Here is a 22,551-nt window from a genome sequence, read left to right on the forward strand (position 1 = left end):
AATGAAGTTGCTAAGCCTCTGGCCATCATATTTGAAAAATCATGGCACTCAGGTGAAGTTCCCGACGCCTGGAAGAAGGGAAATATAACCATGTCCTGGGTTCAGCAGTAGCAGTCAGTTTTTCTCCTTCTTAGTAGCTGTTGCAGCACTGTGTTTTTGACTTTCAGCCTCGGAACAAAGCTGATAACACTGATGTTTAGACTGACCAAGGACTTTGTGAGTCTCATGCTCTGCCAGGGAGGAGGAGGGGCCGGGAGGAAGCAGGGACAGGACGCCTGACCCAAACTAGCCAAAGAGGTATTCCATACCACAGCACGTCATGCCCGGGGATGTAACTGGGAGCTACCTGGAAGGGCACGTCCTCTTTTCGGTCGGGCTCTTTTCCGGCGAGCGGTATCATATTTTCTTCCCTTGTTATTTCTCTTATCATTATTATTATTGGTGGCAGCAGTAGTGATTTGTGTTATACCTGAGTTACTGGACTGTTCTTATCTCAACCCGTGGGAGTTACATTCTTTCGATTCTCCTCCCCATCCCTCTGGGGAGTGGGGGGGGGGAAGTAGACTGCGTGGTTCTGATTTACGGCCTGGGCTTAAACCACAACAAACCCCCATTTTCAAGAAGGGGAAAATGGATGATCCGGGGAATGACAGACCAGTCAGTCTCACCTCTGTGCCTGGCAAAATCTTGGAGCAGATTCTCCTGGAAGGCATGCTAAGGCACATGAAAAACAAGGAGGTGGTTGGTGACAGCCAGCATGGCTTCACTAAGGGGAAATCCTGCCTGACCAATTTGGTGGTCTTCTATGATGGGGCTACGAAACTGATGGACAGGGGCAGAGCAGTTGACGTCATCAACCTGGACTTGTGCAAAGCATTCGACACTGTCCCACACGACATCCTTGTCTCTAAATTGGAGAGACATCAATTTGATGGGTGGACCACTCGGTGGATAAAGAACTGGCTGGATGGCCGCATGCAAAGAGTTGTGGTCAATGGCTCGATGTCCGGCTGGAGACCAGTAACGAGTGGTGTCCCTCAGGGATTGGTGTTGGGACTGGTCTTGTTCAACATCTTTGTTGGTGACATGGACAGTGGGATTGAGTGCGCCCTCAGCAAGTTTGCCGATGACACCAAGCTGTGTGGTTCGGTTGATACGCTGGAGGGAAGGGATGCCATCCAGAGGGACTTCGACACGCTTGTGAGGTGGGCTGATGCCAACCTTATGAAGTTTAACCATGACAAGTGCAAGGTCCTACACCTGGGTCAGAGCAATCCCAGGCACAGCTACAGGTTGGGCAGAGAACAGATTGAGAGCAGCCCTGCAGAGAAGGACTTGGGGGTGTTGGTCGATGAGAAAATGAACATGAGCCAGCAGTGTGCGCTCGCAGCCCAGAAAGCCAACCGTATCCTGGGCTGCATCAAAAGCAGTGTAACCAGCAGATCGAAGGAGGTGATCCTGCCTCTCTACTCTGCTCTCGTGAGACCTCACTTGGAGTATTGTGTGCAGTTCTGGTGTCCTCAACATAAAAAGGACATGGAACTGTTGGAACAAATCCAGAGGAGGGCCACGAGGATGATCAGGGGACTGGAGCACCTCCTGTATGAAGACAGGCTGAGAAAGTTGGGGCTGTTCAGCCTGGAGAAGAGAAGGCTGCGTGGAGACCTCATAGCAGCCTTCCAGTATCTGAAGGGGGCCTACAAGGATGCTGGGGAGGGACTCTTCATCAGGGCCTGTGGTGACAGGACAAGGGGTAACGGGTTCAAACTTAAACAGGGGAAGTTTAGATTGGATATAAGGAAGAAATTCTTTACTGAGAGGGTGGTGAAGCACTGGAATGGTTTGCCCAGGGAGGTTGTGAGTGCTCCATCCTTGGCGGTGTTCAAGGCCAGGTTGAATGAGGCCTTGGGTGACATGGTTTAGTGTGAGGTGTCCCTGCCCATGGCAGGGAGGTTGGAACTAGATGATCTTAAGGTCCTTTCCAACCCTAACTATTCTATGATTCTATAAAATCAAGCTGTGATTAACTTGCCTAAAGACAGAGTGAGAAAAAAGCCATCTAAATGTATGGCTGTCTTTTCTTGGGCTAACATATCTTACAGATAGAGAAGTGTGTACAGTGCATTCCTTTTTGTACCTTTAAAGATAAGTGTGATACCTCCAGCAATGTGAAGTACAGGCTGTTTCTTTTTCTTGATATGCAATGATTTACATGGGGAAATCACTGCTTGTTCATCAGAATAGGAGAAGTTGCCCGGGGGGGTGGGGGGGTGGGGAAGAAGAAAGAAAAAAAGAATGAAAAAAACAACAAAAAAACAAACCAAACAGCAAAACAGTCTCACACCCTCTTTCATTGCAGTCTGGGACAGCAGCACAGTGCCTGTAGCCCAGGGACATCTGACATTGCTTGAAGCAGTACAGATCTCTGAACAAGTTCTTTCCTTGGTTTCTCAAGAGGATCTTGCACCCCATCTGGAGCTCCATGCTTCCTTAGGTACTCAGTCAGCCACACTTCAGAAAGCAAATTAAAAGCTGCTCTGTGGAGGTAACCACAATGGACATCTACTTCAGAGCTGTGACTTTCAAAGTAAAGGATAATAAAAACAAACACACCATTTCATTTTTTTAGACACACCAGTATAAAAGCAGCACAATTTCAGTAAAGTAATAACTTAATAAGAACATCCCTTGGTCTAGTGCAAGCTCCATAGCTCCTCATGTCCAAAGAAGTCACACTCATTTTCTGTCAGCCAGAGGTCCAGCCCAACAAACCTTCTGTCACTGAAAGTGCCAGTCTGGATCTATCACTGAACCAGGAAGTTAATCCAAATTCACATCGGCAGAACAGATATCAGAATCTGACCCAAACATTTATTGAGTTTTTTGAGTCTCTGCCAAGAAACAGCTGTCAAGAAATGCCTGTTGGATACTAACTCTGCAGTGTGCAGGCATAACATAAGGAGGATAGTGAGGAAACAGACATGGATGGTATTTTCTAACATGGAGTTGTTCAGCAGTGAGAGCCAAGTGCTATGCATGTTAGATATAGAGAAATGGAACACTGAAAAATTAAATCACTTCTTGTACCAGAGGCATAGGAGTGGTTCATAAGAATTTATTTGTGTGCTGGTATTGATTGGGGTAGAGTTAACCTTCTTCACAGTAGCTGTTATGGGGCTATGCTTTGGATTTGTGCTGAAAACAGTGTTGATAATATAGGGATGTTTTAGTTCCTGTTGAGCAGTGCTTACACAGAGCCAAGGCCTTTTCTCACCCCACCCCACCAGCAAACAGGCTGGGGGTGCACAGGAAGTTGGGAGGGGACACAGCTGGGACAGCTGACCCCAACTGCCCAAAGGGATAACCCAGACCACATGGTGCTGTGCTCAGCATATAAAGCAGCAGCGGGGGGAGGAGAAAAGAAGGAAGAGGGGACATTTGGAGTGATGGCATTTGTCTTCCCAAACAACCATTACATGTGATGGAGCCCTGCATTCCTGGAGATGGCTGAACACTCATCCCTCACATCCTCTACTCCAAATTGTGTTGAAAAGCTTAAATATGTCTGGGTCCCAGCTTCTCTTTGGTCTATAGTACTTAGTCATGAAACTATGCCATCTACATCACAGCAGTTCAGTGAGAGGGACCCAGAGGCGTCTGGGGCACAAAATGAGGAAAAGGCCATTAGAGGTGACAAAAGGAAATCACTTAGACAAGACATTCAGCCAACCTGCCTAGCTCCAGCAACACAAAGAACTAATACCAGTGGGAAAAGGACCATCACAGGAGCAAAAATAATCTCACAAGCAGGACAAGTAATTAAGACTTCTTATTCACTTTATTATGAAGGCTATATATCCCAAATTTTAAGATCCCACTCCCACAAGAAGAAAAGTTTTAAAGGTTATGACACTTGTTACATGTTGTTCTTTAGAGAGCTGCAGCACAGGGCCACATTTGAGGTATCCAAGATCTTTTTAAAATTGAATATTTCCAGTAATTGGCAATTTTATCTTTGTTGGGAAAGACCTGACCTACTCCTCTTTACCATGAATCAGCTTTTCGTGAAGCATTAGTCTATGATCCAAAAGGTACTAATTATGCTTTCTTATGATTTATGGACATGCATTCCTGTAGACACCAAAAAAAAAATATTAACACAGTTCAAGCCAACAGGAGAAGCAACACCATAAAAACACCAGCAACACACTTGGAGATCTTTTTTTTTATTAGTATTTTTTCTTATTTTCCTTTTGGGGGAAGATGTGGGGGAAGGAGTTCACTTTCCACTCACAACTTCAACAATATAAAAATTAGGAAATGGATCAATATTAACCCTGTAAATGAACAGTAATCCTTCTAAAGGATTTTATACACAGTAGCACTAAACAGGCAGCAGTAAGCAGATATCCTCTGCTGAGTGCTGTCTTAAAACTCTCCAAATTAACAGACACAATATGCTACTTCTACTGGGCTAATTATAATAGGTCAAAAGAAAACATCCTCTGAGCAACTGTAATTTCTAAGGAAATCTGTCTTGCTCTGTGAAAGCAGAGATTACTCATAGCATGACAAATCTGGAAGAACTGTTTAAGGTTTAAGGTTTAACTCCCACTTGTCACCAATACTTTAAACCTGACTTCTAGCTTCCAGAAGTATTAATAATTTACCTAATATTTCCTTGGAAAACTTTGCCAAAAATGACACTTATTCCCATCCTTTAGAGAATGGTACCTATTAAGAATTCAGCACAATTTTTCATTAGCAGTCTTTTGCCCTATTATCTAAAGAATTGTTACAAATACCTTGATCTAATAAAGCACTTATACACATGTACAGCTCCGTGCGATTAATCACATGCCTAAGACAAACTTAGCCATAAGTACTATTTATAGGTAAGAGCACCTTTGTTCAGGTCTGTTTCCCTATTTGTTTCAATGCAACGTAACACAGCAGTGTAGAGCAGCAATACTCCGGTTGCTGATATTTTAAATAAAAGAAAGTATCACATTCCATATGATTAGGTTTATAAAGAAAAATATTCAGAAGCTGCCGACAGAGGAAAAATCCTGACAAAAAGGAAATAGGAGTAATAAAATAAGCATAATAAAACTGAGACATTCAAAGGAGTTACAGAACTTCATTGCCTCTCCCTATAAGGCAAAATACTGTTGGGAAAATTCACCAAGTCTTTCTCTCCATGGGTGTACAAATGGGAGAGGAATACAGCTGATCTCTGACTGCAAAACCAATAAAACTAATGATGTGATAGAAAGCAGATAGGATACAAAAAGAGAGTTGGTCTGTGGCAGCTTCATTCCCTGTGAATATCTGTGAGGTTTTGAATCACAGCTGTGGAAACAAGCTGCTGAATTTCCTCCCCTAACCCTCCCGGTAATTTTGTAATTTAAGGATAAATGCTCTGGAAATCAGGATTAACACAGCACACTGCCGAGTGCCTTTTGTGCATAGCGGATGCTAGTGGGAGAGAAACTGTGATTTAAAGCTATGTTGTCATGTGACTAAGAAAGCAACGAAAAGAGCCAGGCAGATGATCTCCAGATTGTTTTTTCCTGAGCAGGAGATGATCTGCCTTGTCTGGACTTTATAGCAAATGTGAGTCCATTGATTAAACACTTTAACATTGCTGATTACTATAAATTAAGGACTCTGTGTTGTAGTGCTCCGTCTGAATCAGAACAAAATGTTTGCTACCACAGGGAAGATGAAAATGTGCTTATTGCGTGACGAAAGACAACCTGGAAAAAAAACAAAAACAAAAACAAAAACAAAAAAAAAACCAGTTCAGTGTGTTCTCAGTGCATTAACGAATGTCTCCTGGACAAGTTTCCTTGGACCCCAGACTAGGAAAAGAGTATTCATTCACTGTAAGGAAAAGAAAAATGCAGCTCATCATAGAACTACTATGGTAACAGAAAGCACCAAAAGTCAAAGGGTTAACACCACCTCTACCACTTACTACAAAGTAATATTATTCTATTCCTGTGTTATGCTCTCTGCTATTCTTTTCTGTAATGAAGAATGGAGAAATACTTTTCTGCTGTGAAATTAAAGTCTTTGCAACTTTATCCTTGACCCTGTAATTAAACATGCCTAAAAAGTCCCCAGGGTCTGTTTGAAGCCTATTGCAGAACTGGATTCATCTTTATTCTTCAGACACAATTTTAAGGTGCCTTTGTCATTTTTTTACTCTTAAGGGACACTTTTGCACCAGGAGGTGCTGATCCACTATTACTCCAATAAGAAAAGCACTCAGATTCTGTAAAGCATCATTTAAATGTTTTTTTTTTTTTTTATTAGAGCTAATTATAAAGATACTATAGCATATATAATCTCATGTCTCTTTATATGCTGGGAACCCTAAATTCTGCAGGATTGCACAGGCCCCTAACTGCATGTAACCATGAAGACCCAGTCTGCCTCGTTTGGGTCATTCAAGGTATCAGAGAGTTTTCTTATAAGAATACGACTGTTCTCATCAATTCTACTATTAAACAGAGCAGATGTTTGCAGGAGAACTTGTGCTGTACTTTTAGTTAAGGGCAATGCCATGCCTGTACCAAGTGGGAACTGCCTTGCAGGCTTCTCCCTTACTATCACCTGGCTGATGGTAATTACCATCATTACCCCTATTTCCATCATCCAGTGCCAAGGAAAATGCACAGCATGGTACAGGCCTGGGGGCAGCCCTGTACATGAGGCACAGCACAGGCCTGCACCTAAACAGGGTCAGCGTTACATGGATCACACCTCAAAGTGCTATGGTCTTCCCATCAGTATTGCTGCAGACACCTGATGCTCACTTACCTTTTAGAAACCAAATAGAGCAAACGCCTACAGAGCCTTTAGGGTACATAGATATTCTTGTGGTCTTTGAGGGAAACATCATGTTACACAGTTGTGTCACATGGATGAGATCTCCTTTTGGAGGTTTTCAACATTATCTACCTCTCTAAATTAACAAATACTCAACATAGGCACTTGTTTTAGGATGACTGCTTTGTTCAGCAATAAAATGGAAACTCAAGTTTGTAACCCAAGTTAGGCAGAATATATCCTCCTAACTATCTTTTTGTACCACCTCCAAATTCACATTATCTTGGATTGCCATGGCTTTTCCCATGGCCACATCTTGAAAACCTCTTATTTTTAATCCTTAGGTCAGAAGAAGTTTTCCTAGCCCATTTCTTCTCATCCACTTATGGAAAGTTCTTATATGACTTCAGGAACACCCCTGGATATGGCTCTTTGTGCTTCACGGTGGGAAAGGGAAGGACAAGCACGGAGTAGTGCTGTTCAGATATAATTACCTCATAACTATGAATACAGAGGAAGGACAAGAGCCTAAGGGCTCAAACAGAAGACCTGAACAGGCTTAAGCTATGGTAGCTCAAGAAAATTCTGCTTGTTTCTGTGCATCTCACCATCATGCCAGAAGCTGCAGCAAGCCCACAAGGAAATAATCACTGAATACTCAGTCCCTGTCATCCAAAAGGATGCTGGGGAGGGACTCTTCATCAGGGACTGTAGTGACAGGACAAGGGGTAACGGGTTCAAACTTAAACAGGGGAAGTTTAGATTGGATATAAGGAAGAAATTCTTTACTGTGAGGGTGGTGAGGCACTGGAATGGGTTGCCCAGGGAGGTTGTGAATGTTCCATCCTTGGCGGTGTTCAAGGCCAGGTTGGATGAGGCCTTGGGTGGCATGGTTTAGTGTGGGGTGTCCCTGCCCATGGCAGGGGGGTTAGAACTAGATGATCTTAAGGTCCTTTCCGACCCTAACTATTCTATGATACTATGAAAAGTCTGGGGTTTAGCCTAAATCAAGAGACATTCACTGGCTCAGACATACTTTCAAGTGCTACTGGAGGTTATACAGAGCACTCCAAAATGCCAGAAAGTCCTCCTGGGTAAAAGGTAGTGTAATTTTTTAATTTTGAGTGTGATTAGTTCCTTGATGGCTTTATAGCCACCCATCCCACCACCTTGTATGTGCGTCAAGCAGAAGGATCAGGAAGATGATTACAAAACCTGTAAGGCTTTCATGGGAATCTCTGTCCTTTTCCCCTTTTGATGGTGAAACATTTTTTTTTTTTTTCCTCTGTGTTTGGTAACAGCTCATTTCCATCATCTGAAAGAAAGTTCTGAGGACTTTTTAGTCACATTTTGTAACCAATAGCATGTAATCACGATTTCACTTCTGGGCATATCTGGCTTAGAGCACTGATCTCCTGAATCCACTAAGAGGCAGGTAACAGACAACACCAAATTGACTTATTCTACGTTTTTTAGAAAGAGGCTTATTTCTGTATAGTTTATGATAATCTGCTGCCTGAATGCTGACAAGCAACAAGGCGAGTTCTGACATATGGCAATCTTTCATGCTGTCATATCTGAACATAAATAAAAGAATTAAAAGGAGACCAAGAAGCAAACTCCTGGATCACCACCTGCACACTTTGACTCATTCATCATAACAGAAAAAGTCAAAAGGAGGTCAGGAGGGAGCAAGAGTCAAGCTTCATTAGAGCCAGCTGCAGAAAGACCTCCCACACCTTATTGGAAACAAATACCTGAAACAGTCAAAAATGCCTAAATCAGACAATGGAAAGACTACATAAACAGTACAATAACCAGAGACGTGTTTGCTGATTGCCTGGCATGTCTGGGGAAACTACCTGTAAGGGGCTCCTGCTAAAGCCAGCCAACCCACATCAGTGTGGCACTTGGATATTCCTGTGTCATGGGGTCAAAGAGATAGTTGAAGGCAGATCTGAGTGTAGCCAGACTCTGCGAGGCTCCATAGGATTTGGAAATGGCCTATGGCTCTGGAGGTAAAGGTAAAAAAACCCAACAAAATTCTCTCAATAGAAATGAATCCTGCACAAACGTCTCACTGCCCAGCCCAGACAGTAGCCGTCTATGCAAATAATAATTTGGAAAGGAAACCCTCCACCTGCAAACTAGGCAGCAAATTAGAGATGCCAAACTCAAGGAGACACCCAATCTTCCCCAATGCTTATGGAAAGAGATTTATGCTGGACTGGGTGTGTGTGACAAACAGTCCAGGATACTAAAAGGAAAAATATTTGAGACAGAAAACTACACGGAGCTCAAAATCAGACTTCAGAAAAAACAACGAAGTTTTACATGCTGTGGCAAATAGCACAAAGTAGCCTCTGCAAAACTAGAAGGAAGAATCACTACAGATGACACTGCTTGCAAAAATTTGCCAATGCCATCACAATGAGAGTAACATGGACAAAGATGACAGCAGAAGCACAACAGAAGAGTGGAAAATCTTTCCTAGTGCCCAAAACATCACAGCTGAGGAGGAAGAAACAGTACAGCCACTATTTTAACTTGGGCATACATGTTAATTAAGCAAGGTGTCGTGGTTTAAGCCCAGGCCGTAAATCAGAACCACGAAGTCCACTTCCCCCCCCACCTTTCTTCCCTCCGCTCCTGGAGGGACGGGGAGGAGAATCAAAAGAATGCAGCTCCCACGGGTTGAGATAAGAACAGTTTAATAACTAAGGTATAACACAAATCACTACTGCTACCACTAATAGTAATAATGATAAAGGAAATAACAAGGAAGAGAATACAACCGCTCACCAACCGGTACCTCACCCCCACCCTGCCATGATCCAGCCCTTCCGGGCCACTCTCAGTTCTACCTCCTGGGCATGACGTGCTGTGGTATGGAATACCTCTTTGGCTAGTTTGGGTCAGGCATCCTGTCCCTGCTTCCTCCCAGCTTCTCCTCCTCCCTGGCAGAGCATGAGACTCTCAAAGTCCTTGGTCAGTCTAAACATCGGTGTTATCAGCCCTGTTCCCAGGCGGAAAGTCAAAAACACAGCACTGCACCAGTAGAAAAAATGACTGCTACTGCTAAACCAGGACAGTATGCACCCCTTATTCCATACCATTCACGTCATGCTCAGATCCCACATTTTCAATATACCCTCACTCTCATCTCAGTGCACTCTTATCGTCATGCACAGACCAATCCCTATAAAGCACTGAGTCCATTCGGTCCATGATGGTGGGCTCCATCTCTTGTAACAGTCTTTCAGAGTAGGAGAGGCCCATTGCAAAGTCCACCCTTCGATCATGAGTCCATCTCTATGTTGCATCTCTGCCCTGATGGCCTGAAGTGCCATGGGCCCATCAGGCTCAAAATAATTCACCCTCCCCTGCAGCAGTCTCTGCAACTTGTCGTCGGGGACTCCACACAGCTGTCTTCCATCTCCGACGCTTCCAAAGCACTGGAGGGGCCCAGTGGATTAGATACTCGCCCATACTGTCCCACACACCGTGACACTCATGGCTGTGCATCCTTGGGGAAAACCTCTCGGTCCCCCTGTATCGTCGTCTAACCCCAGGCAAGACCCAAACCTGACTCTGCTTAACTCTCGGGATCAGACAAAATGTTCGTGGGTAGAACACACTCTGTGTGTGTGCCAACATGGTGATCCCCATCACAATCAGCAGGCAGGTTCCAAGGGTACCCAAAGGCCATTCAAAACCTTCAGAACTCTCAAATGATGCTGCTATGCTTGCTGGCTCTCTCACCACCAGCTTCGCTTTTTCTGAGTCCAGATCTTCCTCCTCTGCCTTGCTGGAAAGTGCTGCAGGGTCTCCTGCATCCTCCTGCGGCTCAGGCTCACGGGGCTCGGCGGACGGCTGCTGGGGGATGCTCTCGGCCGCCGCGGGGCTGGGCTCGGCCGCGGCGCTCGGCTTCTCCGCCGCCTCCTCCCGCTGCTCGGCAGCTGCCTCCTTCCCCTCATTGGCAGCCGCCTCCTTTCCGGCCTCCGGCCCCGCTCCCGCCGCCGCTTGGTCCCCGGGGCCGCTCTCCCGGGCCGCTTCGGCCGCCGCCAGCTCCCGGGGCCGCTCCCCCTCAGCTCCCTGCAGCCTCACGAACACGGACGCGAGGACGAGGGCCAGGACGGTGAAGAGCAGCGGGACGGCCAGGTACAAGTCCACGGCCATGTCCATCCCGCCCTGCTGCCAGAGCCCCCCCGTATCGCAAGCCATTACCATAAAATACAATGAAACAAGAACCTTAGCCCAAGGCCCACACTTGATAAACACTAACACAGCAAATACCAGCTCTAAGTAAGCTACAGCATACAGAAACTGTGATATCAAAAAGAACAACTTTGAGAGCCAATACATCAGCATTATGCCTCGGTCAGATCTGTCGTTATCTCAACCCTTCCTGCCCCACGTTGGGTGCCAAAAAGAACTGTCGTGGTTTAAGCCCAGGCCGTAAATCAGAACCACGAAGTCCACTTCCCCCCCCCACCTTTCTTCCCTCCGCTCCTGGAGGGACGGGGAGGAGAATCAAAAGAATGCAGCTCCCACGGGTTGAGATAAGAACAGTTTAATAACTAAGGTATAACACAAATCACTACTGCTACTACTAATAGTAATAATGATAAAGGAAATAACAAGGAAGAGAATACAACCGCTCACCAACCGGTACCTCACCCCCACCCTGCCATGATCCAGCCCTTCCGGGCCACTCTCAGTTCTACCTCCTGGGCATGACGTGCTGTGGTATGGAATACCTCTTTGGCTAGTTTGGGTCAGGCGTCCTGTCCCTGCTTCCTCCCAGCTTCTCCTCCTCCCTGGCAGAGCATGAGACTCTCAAAGTCCTTGGTCAGTCTAAACATCGGTGTTATCAGCCCTGTTCCCAGGCGGAAAGTCAAAAACACAGCACTGCACCAGTAGAAAAAATGACTGCTACTGCTAAACCAGGACACAAGGGAAACAGGAAAATGAGCAGAGAAAGGCAGGGCTAAAGCAGAAAGCATAGAAATAAAACTGTGGATTTAGAAGTAGCCATCTAAAGGTTTAGAAGTTGCTCTCTAAAGGAATGTGGGAATTATATGAGAGAGCAAATAGCAAATTAGAATATGATGTGTAATGCTATAGCTAAACTGCTAAAAATACATTTTGCTTTTGTTGTTGTCTAGAGGCAGTACTAGAGATGGAGCTAACATATTCAAGGAAGAGTTTGACATGGAAGCTTCCAAAAGAATACAACATAGAACAACTCAGTAGCCCCAGGTAATGCCAAAAGGAAAAGAAAACACAAAAAGAAGAGTTAAATAAACCTATTCCTCCAGAAATCATGGCCAAGCAAAAGAGACCACAGGGTTTGTAAACTTCCATGCTCACTGCAGGAAATGAATATACAAAATCTATCACATAGCATAAATCATAAAGGTTTGAAAAAAATATATAAAAAGACTGTTTTCCACTGAAGCAATAAATGTTCGGATACATGAATTTTGTATATTGTTACTAATACAAAATTTTTTCTTTCTTGATAAATCAAAAAGGTACTAAGAGGTACTCATAAAAAGTGATCTTTTTGTGCAGTCAGAATGCCATTTAAGATATACCCTTTCTTTGACTGTATCTGAATAATTAAAAGGTTTCCCTGGAAAATAGGGCCAATCTTTCAGAGTAGATAGTAAAGTATATGCAAACTATGGGAAGAGTCTGTAAAAGTATGACAAAGAGTCTCTGCTGCTTTCAAAAGAAACATGCCACTTTGATCTCATGTCACATTAAAGAAATAAAAATCTATATAAATAAAGGTACAGTAAGTAATGTTGTGTTTATTGCCCACATTCCTTGGATTGGAAATCATTGATTGAGAGCAGCATTGCCCATATGAGGATCGGAGGTGGTGTGTAAGGTGTGAAAGTGATGTGACTGCTCTGTGAAATAAATGCAAACAGAAGCATACACATACTCACCGTATAAAAATGCAACCTATTTTTCAGCTGATTATACATTAAAGACAGTAGATTGTACAAGACAGCTGGCAGAATTCTTTTAAGAAAAAGCTGGGTTGCTTCTTATTTAAAAAAAAGAAAAAAAATCAGTTAACACATCTCTAGTCTATTTGAATGCAGTGAAGCAGAGCAAAATAAAGAGCTGTGTGAGGAACACTTCAGCTTTAAAATAACATTTGTGTTGTCTTGATGTTATAGTGTCATTCATTCTGCCCAAGCCTTTGACTGAAAATGGAACTTGACAGGATCCTAAAGAAAGCAAAGAAAATAAATGTGAATGCAAAAGCTATTAAAAGCTTATGTAAGAAACCAAGACAGGAACTGCCCTGTGCCACAGAGCTGAACACTCTGCTGAATTACTAGGGGTTAAAACATCTCTCTTTTGGTGTTCTGTGATTATAAAACCATTATAAAATTGGAGGCTAAATTAACCACTAAGCATGGCAAATCAGCCCAGCCTTCCCTTAGTAATGCCATGCTCAAAATCAGTCGCTTACAGCAGTAGCAACAGCAGACCTATGCAATGGAACTACCACACACTTAATACAAAGGCTGCTAATTCATCTCATAGTTAGTTTTTTCCCCAAATACTTGAGCTCCACATCTCACAAGACTATGATCTGCTCATCTAAGAATGACGTTGACAATCTCCTCCACGTACATACAAATGTATTCCAGCAAACACCTTGCAGAACCTTCTGTAGCATTTTAACTTATTCAGTTAGAATATTTACTTACGTTTTAAGGATAACAAGGGTGGAAGAGCTAATATGCAATGATGTGCCTTAAAATAGCCTAAGTTTTGCATCCAACTGGCCATCCACAGACTGTGGTGCTGAGCAACATTCACACAAAACCCCACTTTGTTCAACCATTAAGGAATTTCTGTTTTTAAAATAGCACGTTTGGTCCAAGTCCTGACTGTTATTTTTGCACTGGTTAGTTACCTGGTATTTAGTTCTCAAGTTCAGGAGTTGATGTCTTATTGCATATGCCCTCTGTAATTATTTCGGGTATTTTTCCATATTTGTCCTTTCAACTTTCTGTGATTCAATGAAATGATAGAGATACTGTCTGAATAAATGCGAGGAGGCCTATGTTAACAGGCTTTTAGATGTGACCACTAAATGATGCCATGACTCAGGAAAATTATGAGTTTTCATTCTGAAAATTACTAGGGCAATATTAAATCTAACTTGTTGGGGTAACAAGTATCTGAGTCCTAAGCAGAAAAATAGCTCTTTTTCTCTAGGTAAGTCTTTCCCTTCTACAACTAGATCCTATTTCCCAGACTGTTATGGAGAACTTATTCATGCCTGTTTTCCCCCATAAGGAGCAAAGAATGGGACATGTATAGTCCATTAACTGTAATACATCAACATTAAACATTTAGAAGTTCTCTTAAGTTCCCAAGCTTTCTAGCCGTGCCTAACTCTGTAATAGGAGGGAAACAGATGCTTCTCTTCCTGTTCTCCTTCCAGCTCTTCTTGCACTGATAAGAACCTTGAACACATTCCTCCAGGAAGATCTGCAAGGCCTTCCAACAGATGAGTGTGGGAGTAAAATACGCTATGTACGTCTCTGCTTGAAGTCTCTGGCAATGGCGCATGCTGTTTGTTGCTGTAACTGGATAGATGATAGAGAAATATTCAACCTAGCCCTAGGTTTGATTTCAGCAATGGGAAGCTGCAGAGAGCACACTTTAATTACAAGTCTGACATGTTCTTATGGACAGCAGGAGTATTCTTTAACATAATGGATAGAAATATAGCTGACAAAAAAACCAAACTTGAGGTGAAAACTGGACAGACGTTTAGCTACCAAGTATTTTATAATCTGTGCATTCAGCATGCCTTCATTTAATAAAATCTGCAGTGTAAAGAAGAAAATGTAATTAAAAGCAAAGTCACCTCAAAAATGGTCAAAATCCATCTGTCTGCATCTACTCCCCAGGAAAGTTCAGAGCAACTAATAAAATATGACAAAAAGAATAGAAATGTTTGTGTTGTATCTCACACTGTTTGGTAACCTGGAGACATGACATACCTAGCTAATGCAATGTACTGTTCACTGAAAACAATGAACACATTGCAAAAGTCAGAACCAGCCGTCATATCCAAGCAGAAGGACAGCTCCTGCGCTGCTCTGAAAGTGTGTAAACACTTATGTACTGTAAGTGTTCACAGCAGAACACTTTCAATGATAGCAGTATTTGTAATGTGAGTAAATGTGTCCATAATAATAGGACATAATCAAAGCCAACAACAGGAGAGGATGATTTTTTAAGTAGTCTGCAATAGAGCATGAAAAGAAATTCTGATCCCTTGAAAATCACTTTTTAAAATAAGAGTAGGGCAAACTACTGACACCTTCCTTTTTTGGCTGCCTACACCAGAATTCTTTCAGAGTAAAACAGAACCGAGCACCAAACCTCAAAGGACCTTGAAATTATTATTTCATTTAGGATATAATGTATCCCAGAGATAGTTTCAAAACATTGCGTTTTGAACTTCAAGGAAAGGAAAAAAAAACAGCACTAAAGACAGTTCTTGGAAACTGATAAACCAAAGAACCCTAGAGCCTACATCTGCTGTCTGTACAAATCAGGAATTACTGAATAACTGGAACTGAGATCATTGGACTAGGAGAGATGAAAAAGGGCCTATGTTATCTATTCTCCTTCACTTCTTTCTCTAAATCAAACCTACACAGAGGACAAGGGCAAGCATATAAAAACAAACTTACTTGTTCACAATGATTTTTCAAGGAAACATGATGGCTTTTCAATTAATTATATTTTCATGTGTTTCCCTCCCACCCCAGCCCTCCCACCCCCACCCACCCCACCCCCCCCGTACATGCTTATTTTGCCCATTTTTTTATTTGGCTTAGTCATAATCCTGTATTTGCCTAATAGTATGCAAGTTTGATAAACAACATGCAAAGACACAGCCAGATGTTTTCAGAGGCAACCTCATTTTAAGTAATCTCAGGCTATAAAAGTGGTGGAACTGTGTTTCTGCCTGTGGTGGATGAAAATATCTGATAGTGGTTTTGATGAGCTAAAGTCTAATGAGAGTGACACTCCTGAAAATATCAGGGAAAGACAATAATTATGAGTGCTCTCTATTATTGATTGGCTTTGGGCCTCTCGGAAAAGATGTGAGAGGAAGGAAAATATAGGAGGTCTTTCCTTGATTTTTCATGGCTGATCAGTCAAGCTGTGCAAGGAGGACTTGCACAATCAGTTTGAACTCACCAACTCTTCTTGAAAATACCTTCATTTACACCAGGCATAATCACAGCTCTGTGTGTGACTGGACACACATAGATCCTTTTCCTGTTATTAGTCAGGCCAATCCACACATTAACTTCATATTTGGCTTATCAAGTTATTATAGAGGATATTGCAGCTTTTCTCTCAGCTACTTTCCTATTTCTCCAAGATCTCCAGGACTTATTATAACACTTGCATCTCTGCTTTGCTATATTAACTAAGTCTCCATGGCCTCATGCCAGTATCCACTGCCTTCAGCTCTATAGAATTAGCCAAGGATGACTGTAGAAGATAGTCAGAAGAATAAAGCATAAACTGCATTTAATTTCATACAGTGGAGTTAAATTATTTAAAGAGCCCTTGCACTGCTACCAGGAAATATTATTTTAAACACAGAAACAAGGGTTTAAAAATAAAGCCATTTAGTTCCTCTTGAATGTTTTGATGTTGACATGAAACATGTTCTTGGGCAACTCATTCATTCACTCAAATAAAATTGCCTGTAAATCCTGTCATTTTTACTTTTTTCTCTGCTTTTGTGAAGGAAATACCTTTGACTGTTGTGTCCCTGTGACCCATTCAAGACAGTTTTATATTGCAGTATCAAGTTTGTCACAGCACACTAAGAAATGGGGTATTTATGTAACACACAGACAGGGTGTTCTTTGGCCCTGAGTCAACATTTATTCCAAGCCTATAAGCAGATTATAGCACAAAATAATCCCTTTGCTTGCAGCTCCTCCATCTATCCACCTGGCATGGTAGCTCACTGAATAGCAAAGATGCAGTAGCGGCATTCAGCAGTGAAGAGCAGACCATGAAGGGAAAGAATCTGGGAGTATATTGTGAGGGAAGAGAGGGACGTGTACGACAAGAAAATTGCAGAGGCAAGGAAAGAGAAGCCTGTTGGAGGATGTACATACACTACATACAAAACTACCTTGTTTTCATTTTCATAGTATTGGAGCAAGTGTTATTATCCTTATATACTATAGAAATCATAGATTATATACTTCATAAAACAAAATGTAAGTATTAGAATGATTTGAAATCATATGTTTTCCATTATGGTTGCACATGAAATCATTATGGGTTCCTTTCGTGAAGCAGAAGGTGGAAATGCACCATATTTCCAATCTGCCCTTCAAACTCTGTCAGCAGTAAACCCCAGAAGAGCTTTAGCTTAAATTCAGTGAACTAATTTCACACTCATTTAACTGCTACGGAATATTTCTGAGTTTTGACAGTATTGGTGCGCATTTTTTTTCCCTTTTTCTCAGTGTTCCAGCATAATCATATCCTTCAAGCAATTGCTCTTGTACAGGTAGAATACAGTTTGAAATGATTCAGAGAAACTGTAAGGAGACAAAAACTGCCAATTTGAGCCTGTAGGTTCAACAGAAATCCTTCACAACATTTTTGAGCTTGTATGCAGTGGCACATTAAATTCATATGTGACATTATGACGGTAGCTTGCTCCCTTTCTTCAAGCACAGACATTCACTCACACTTGTCACAAGAATAACTGGAAAATTTTTGCCAGATTCCCTCAAATGCATTCCTGGTTTTCCCTGACAACATATGGTAGACTACATCTCCAGCTGGTCTAAATCAGAAGAGTTTCACTGAAGAATATTGATTCTAGAATTAATAAACTACACAATTTCAAAATAGCACATAAAATTTTAGAGGAACTTTCCCAATTTTCCATGGCATTTAATCTCCTAGAAACTGTATCTGTACCATATTATTCCATTCTACTGTGTTAGATTTGTGACCCATTTTGTGTCCTTACCTCAGGGAAATTTTAACTTTCTGATAGCATTGTGCTACTGATTAAATTAGTCTCAATATGACATTTCAACAAGCTGTTGAAAAACCTAGTCATGGATTTTCTTCCATTCTGAAAATCCCATGAGACTATACAAATCACTTCCAGAATCTGGTACAGTCAAAGAAGAAACTTTTTGTTGAGTTCAGGAAATTTAAGCAGGCTCCTATGTGTGTACCAGCCACTTTGCCAACTAACTGCTGAAGCTCCCATGAAGATGGCTCCTACCGGGCAGAAGAAGGATGTTTTCAAGGGACTCCTGAGGAATTAGAGGAATGCAGTCTTCCTTAAAGAATGAGAAGCATTTTGGATGAGATACCACAGAAAAGTCACTCCTCTCATGAGAAATAGAAACCTTTTGTGACAGTACTTGTGAGTTTTCCTGGTTGTGTTTACACATACACACACGTGGTTGTTGAAGAGGACACAGGCAAGAGCAACAGCATGAAGTACCTAAGCACATGAGCAATGCCCAATAGTTACTGTCAGGAGTGTCAGCTTCCCAAATATTTTCAGAAACTCTGATAGGCTCAAAGCCTGTAACAGCTTTGTCTGTATAAAAATAAAAACACCTTATGTTAGCCTGATTTTATTCAGGTAAGCAAATATAAAAGCAAATAGAACGGAAACAAAATAAAATATCTTCCAAAGTCAACAGATCATGCATTAAAGGGACCTGTTGCAACTCCTTGCATTTTCTTTCTTCTCCATGTAGTTGTAATGGAAATCCATATTGCACATTTTTGCAGAGCATGTGCCATTTCTTGTGCAAAGTTAATGCTCCCAAATTGCATGGTTGAAGAAAGATAATCAGCACCTTTGTGAAAATGGGCTCTTTCGAAGATGTAATTTTCAAAAGAAGTCTCAGGCAAAGAACTCCTCTATACAAGAAATAAAAGCACAAGTAGTGAAACTGAAAAGCAGTACATTTTAGAGGTGCCTTTTACATGACATAGTAGGATGTGTGGGTTATTGTTATGAGATGCATTCAAGCATTGGCCAGTAATAAAAGTAGAATTAGGCATCCATATAAATAATGAGAACATTCAAAGCTCTTTTTGAAAAGGTAAATGTTAAAGATATATATTATTCTTACCTTAGCTCACTAATGAAACATCCAGGAGAAGGAAGAACCTTCTGAAACGCAGGTTTTGCCCTTAGCTATCTGTCTGTCCTTAGATATATCTTTCTCAGATGCTGGTTCTGCTAGGACTGGATACTGAACAGAACGAGCAATTCTTTGCTCACAGATGAATAGAGTTCCTTCTATTATCTCTGGTGTTCTCAGTTATTTTCCAGAGGCCCATTGCACATACATTACATACTGTTACTTATCACTGCACCACACAATTCCTTGTGGCTCCTGAAGATGTCATGCTTCCAAAGGTTTCTCTGTCAGCTGACTCTGGAGACTCCAGTGAGGGGTTCACAACACAGAGCTACACCAGTTCTTATAAACTCCATCTGCGAGGGCTCAGCCCATTTCTCCCCTGATCTTCCTCAGGGGGAAGCACTCAGCAGACAAGTCTCTATAGCCCTGCTCGGCATGGACAGAACTGAGCTGTGCAGCTGCTCAGAAGAGCTTCTCAAGATCCATTGGACACAAAAGCACACTGCCAGAATATACAATCACACAAAAAAGGCCGTGGCCATGTTAAGGAAATGGGCTCAAAACAAATCCCATTTGCAAACCAGCCGTTGTGAACAACTAAGATTATGCTCAAATGACCCACCTTGTCCCAGACTGAACCCAAGACTTAGCTGTAAGCACCTCTAAAAGTGAGAGTTGTTGAAATTAGGATCTGAATTAAACCTTGTGGCCTCGATTTATGTTTAATAGTCATACTGTTCTTCTTGTATCACAGCTTGAAGGTCAATACTACTTTAGGGAGCTTTCACTTTTTTTTTAATTGCTCAGCATCATGCTGTTGGATGGAAAACAATGTTTCTATAACATTGAGATCTCTGGTTTCCAAAATACACTTTTTTCTCTTCCTTTTTTTTGGAAAAATCAGAATGACCAGGCAAAAGGTAAGAGAATACTTTCATTAAGCAAACAATCAAAATGCTAAGTTTTTATTTCCTAGAGGAATAAGAGGCTGGACGCCTGAAAGATGCAGTCACTAGTAACTTATGCTACTACAACTCCAGAGAGTACAGACAGCTTTCCAGCAAGGGAAGCATTAGGTCTCTCTGTACATGCATAGGCTGTATCCTCCAGAGGATCTCAAGCTGCAAATGCCAACAAGACTTTCCCAGGAACAAGCTGTGCTTCATAGCAGCATTCCAGACTGCAGGAGGGAAAACACCAGAAGGCCAAAGGAAAAAGAGCATAATGACCAAGTGATTTATAGCATTCATCGAAGGCAGTGTTATTACAAAATGAGGAAAACATCTTTTTCAGCACTCCAGTCACTTGGTGCAAGGTAGATGCCAAAACCTCACACCTTTGTATGGAGACCTAGATTTGCAAGAAATAAAGCAGTGGAAAGAGACTAACAACTGGGCTATAACAAATGCAAACAGTTATAACATCAAGCAAAATCTCTCACTAGTTATTTTGAAGAATCAGGTTCAGGAACAAAGTAAACTCATTCTCAATTCATACAAAGCACTCCTGAAGCTCTCCACCCTGCTGTGGTATTCAGCATTGTAAATTTCTCTCTCTCACTGGCACAAGCAAGTAGCATTGCAATTAGTATTGACAGTAAGCTCAGCAAATACTTTGATTTCTACCTTATTGCCTGCTTTTTCTCTGTTGAGTCTCTCCTGATAGCTGGGGGATCATTATCTATAAAAGCTGTTAATGCAGTGAGGTTTTGTGGTTTTGTTTGGTTGGTTGTTTTTTAACTGATTTCAGTTCCAATTTAGTAACTCTGCCAAGCTACCTTATGAAAAAGCTTCTAGAAACACACCCTCTAACCAAGCAACTGTGCTGCTTCCTCATGTGTTCCCTCTTGCCCTCCTGAATAGAAATGTACCTGTCTCCAACAAGTTAATTATTCTGGGCTGAATGCACTTGAACTAAGTCTTCTTGCCTACTAAGGGGAAAAAAAAAAAAAGGGCAAGTAACTGACAGCCAATGGTCAAAATGGGTAATAGACAAACTGAGCTCAGGGACAGAGGACAAAGAAAAACTCATCACCCCATGTTTTGCAAAGCTGCAGACCCACACACAAAAAACTGGATGGACCATAAGAAAAAGGAAGACTATTAGTATACGAATTCATGCCCTTCATGTTAAAAGCAAAAAAACTGCTTTATTTTTTAATCACTTCCTTTGGTGGTTAAGAAATCACTCTTGACTCTGTGTGATGACATTCAGACTACTGGCTGAAACTGAGAACAGAGATGGAGAGGATCAGAGCTTACCCTTGGATATGCCAGTTTGTGTTTCAAGGTCTGTTCTGCACTTGATGCTTAAAAAATGAAAAGAAAGGAATTGCCCTATCAGAACAGACTGCTGATCCATCTATCCAGTAAAAACTTGTGGGATAACCTATCCAGAGAAGGAATGTCTTGTTCACTCCAGACAAACAGTTGTTGAACCATATTCTGAAGTCCAGGTACTTATCCAAAACCAGTTCAATGTTTCCACTATATAAATACGTATAATCTCTTGATGCCTGCCAAATTTTGTTCCAATAGTTCATACTACAATCACCTAAAGTAAGAACTTCACCATAAATTTGGATGTTTCAGATTCTGATGAGTTGTCCAGATCCATCTCCTGATGAAAATGTCTATGAATAGTTTTTTCGAAAACATGAATTAGCATCTTTATGTACAACAGCAGCATCAGTAAGCCTGGTAAAGAGTCAATAGGTAAAGCATCAACTCTTAATCAGGTAAATGTTTCTTAGTGAAACTGAGTGCCAATGAAGTGCAGAAAGAGTAAGTTTTGATTTGCACTTTGCTTTCAACTGAAAATGGGTTACTACAATTACAGTTACAGTTCAGAGATCTGGTGTCACTGATGGAATATTAGTTTATAGAGATACCCAGCTTGGATTTCAAACCCTGCAATTCTGGCAATATTAGTATTTATTAATATATACATTAACTAATATATGTCTATATAAAAGAGAACAGAGCTAATCTACTGTCACTCACTAGTTCAACTCCTGTCAAAATGATTTATGATAGAAAGCTGGCTATTCATTATATCAAATGGAATGGAATATTTCAGTTAGAAGGGACCTACAATGATCATCTTGTCCAACTGCATGACCACTTCAGGACTGAAGAAAAGGTAAAGCATGTTATTAAGGGCATTGTCCAAATGCCTCTTCAACACTGACCGGCTGGGCTATCAACAGCCTCTCTAAAAAGCATGTTCCAGTGTTTGACCACTTGCTTCCTTATGTCCACTCTTACCCTAATGCCAAGCCAAAGTGACAAGCAATACACAATCAGACATCTCAAATCATTCCTCAAAAGACAAGTTTTCACACCGCATTGAACTGGGTGCTATGTATCAGTACTGTGATAAGCAGCGGGGCCCATCAAATCATGCACATAGCAAAAGTAAAGACAGAGCTCAGCTGCCTATGTAGAATAATAACTGCTACCCTAGGTTCCCTAGGAAGCTCTTTCTGAGGCTGAGA

This window comes from Psittacula echo (genome assembly GCF_963264785.1).
Source record: "Psittacula echo genome assembly, chromosome: 3".
In the NCBI taxonomy this organism is placed as follows: Eukaryota; Metazoa; Chordata; class Aves; order Psittaciformes; family Psittacidae; genus Psittacula; species Psittacula echo.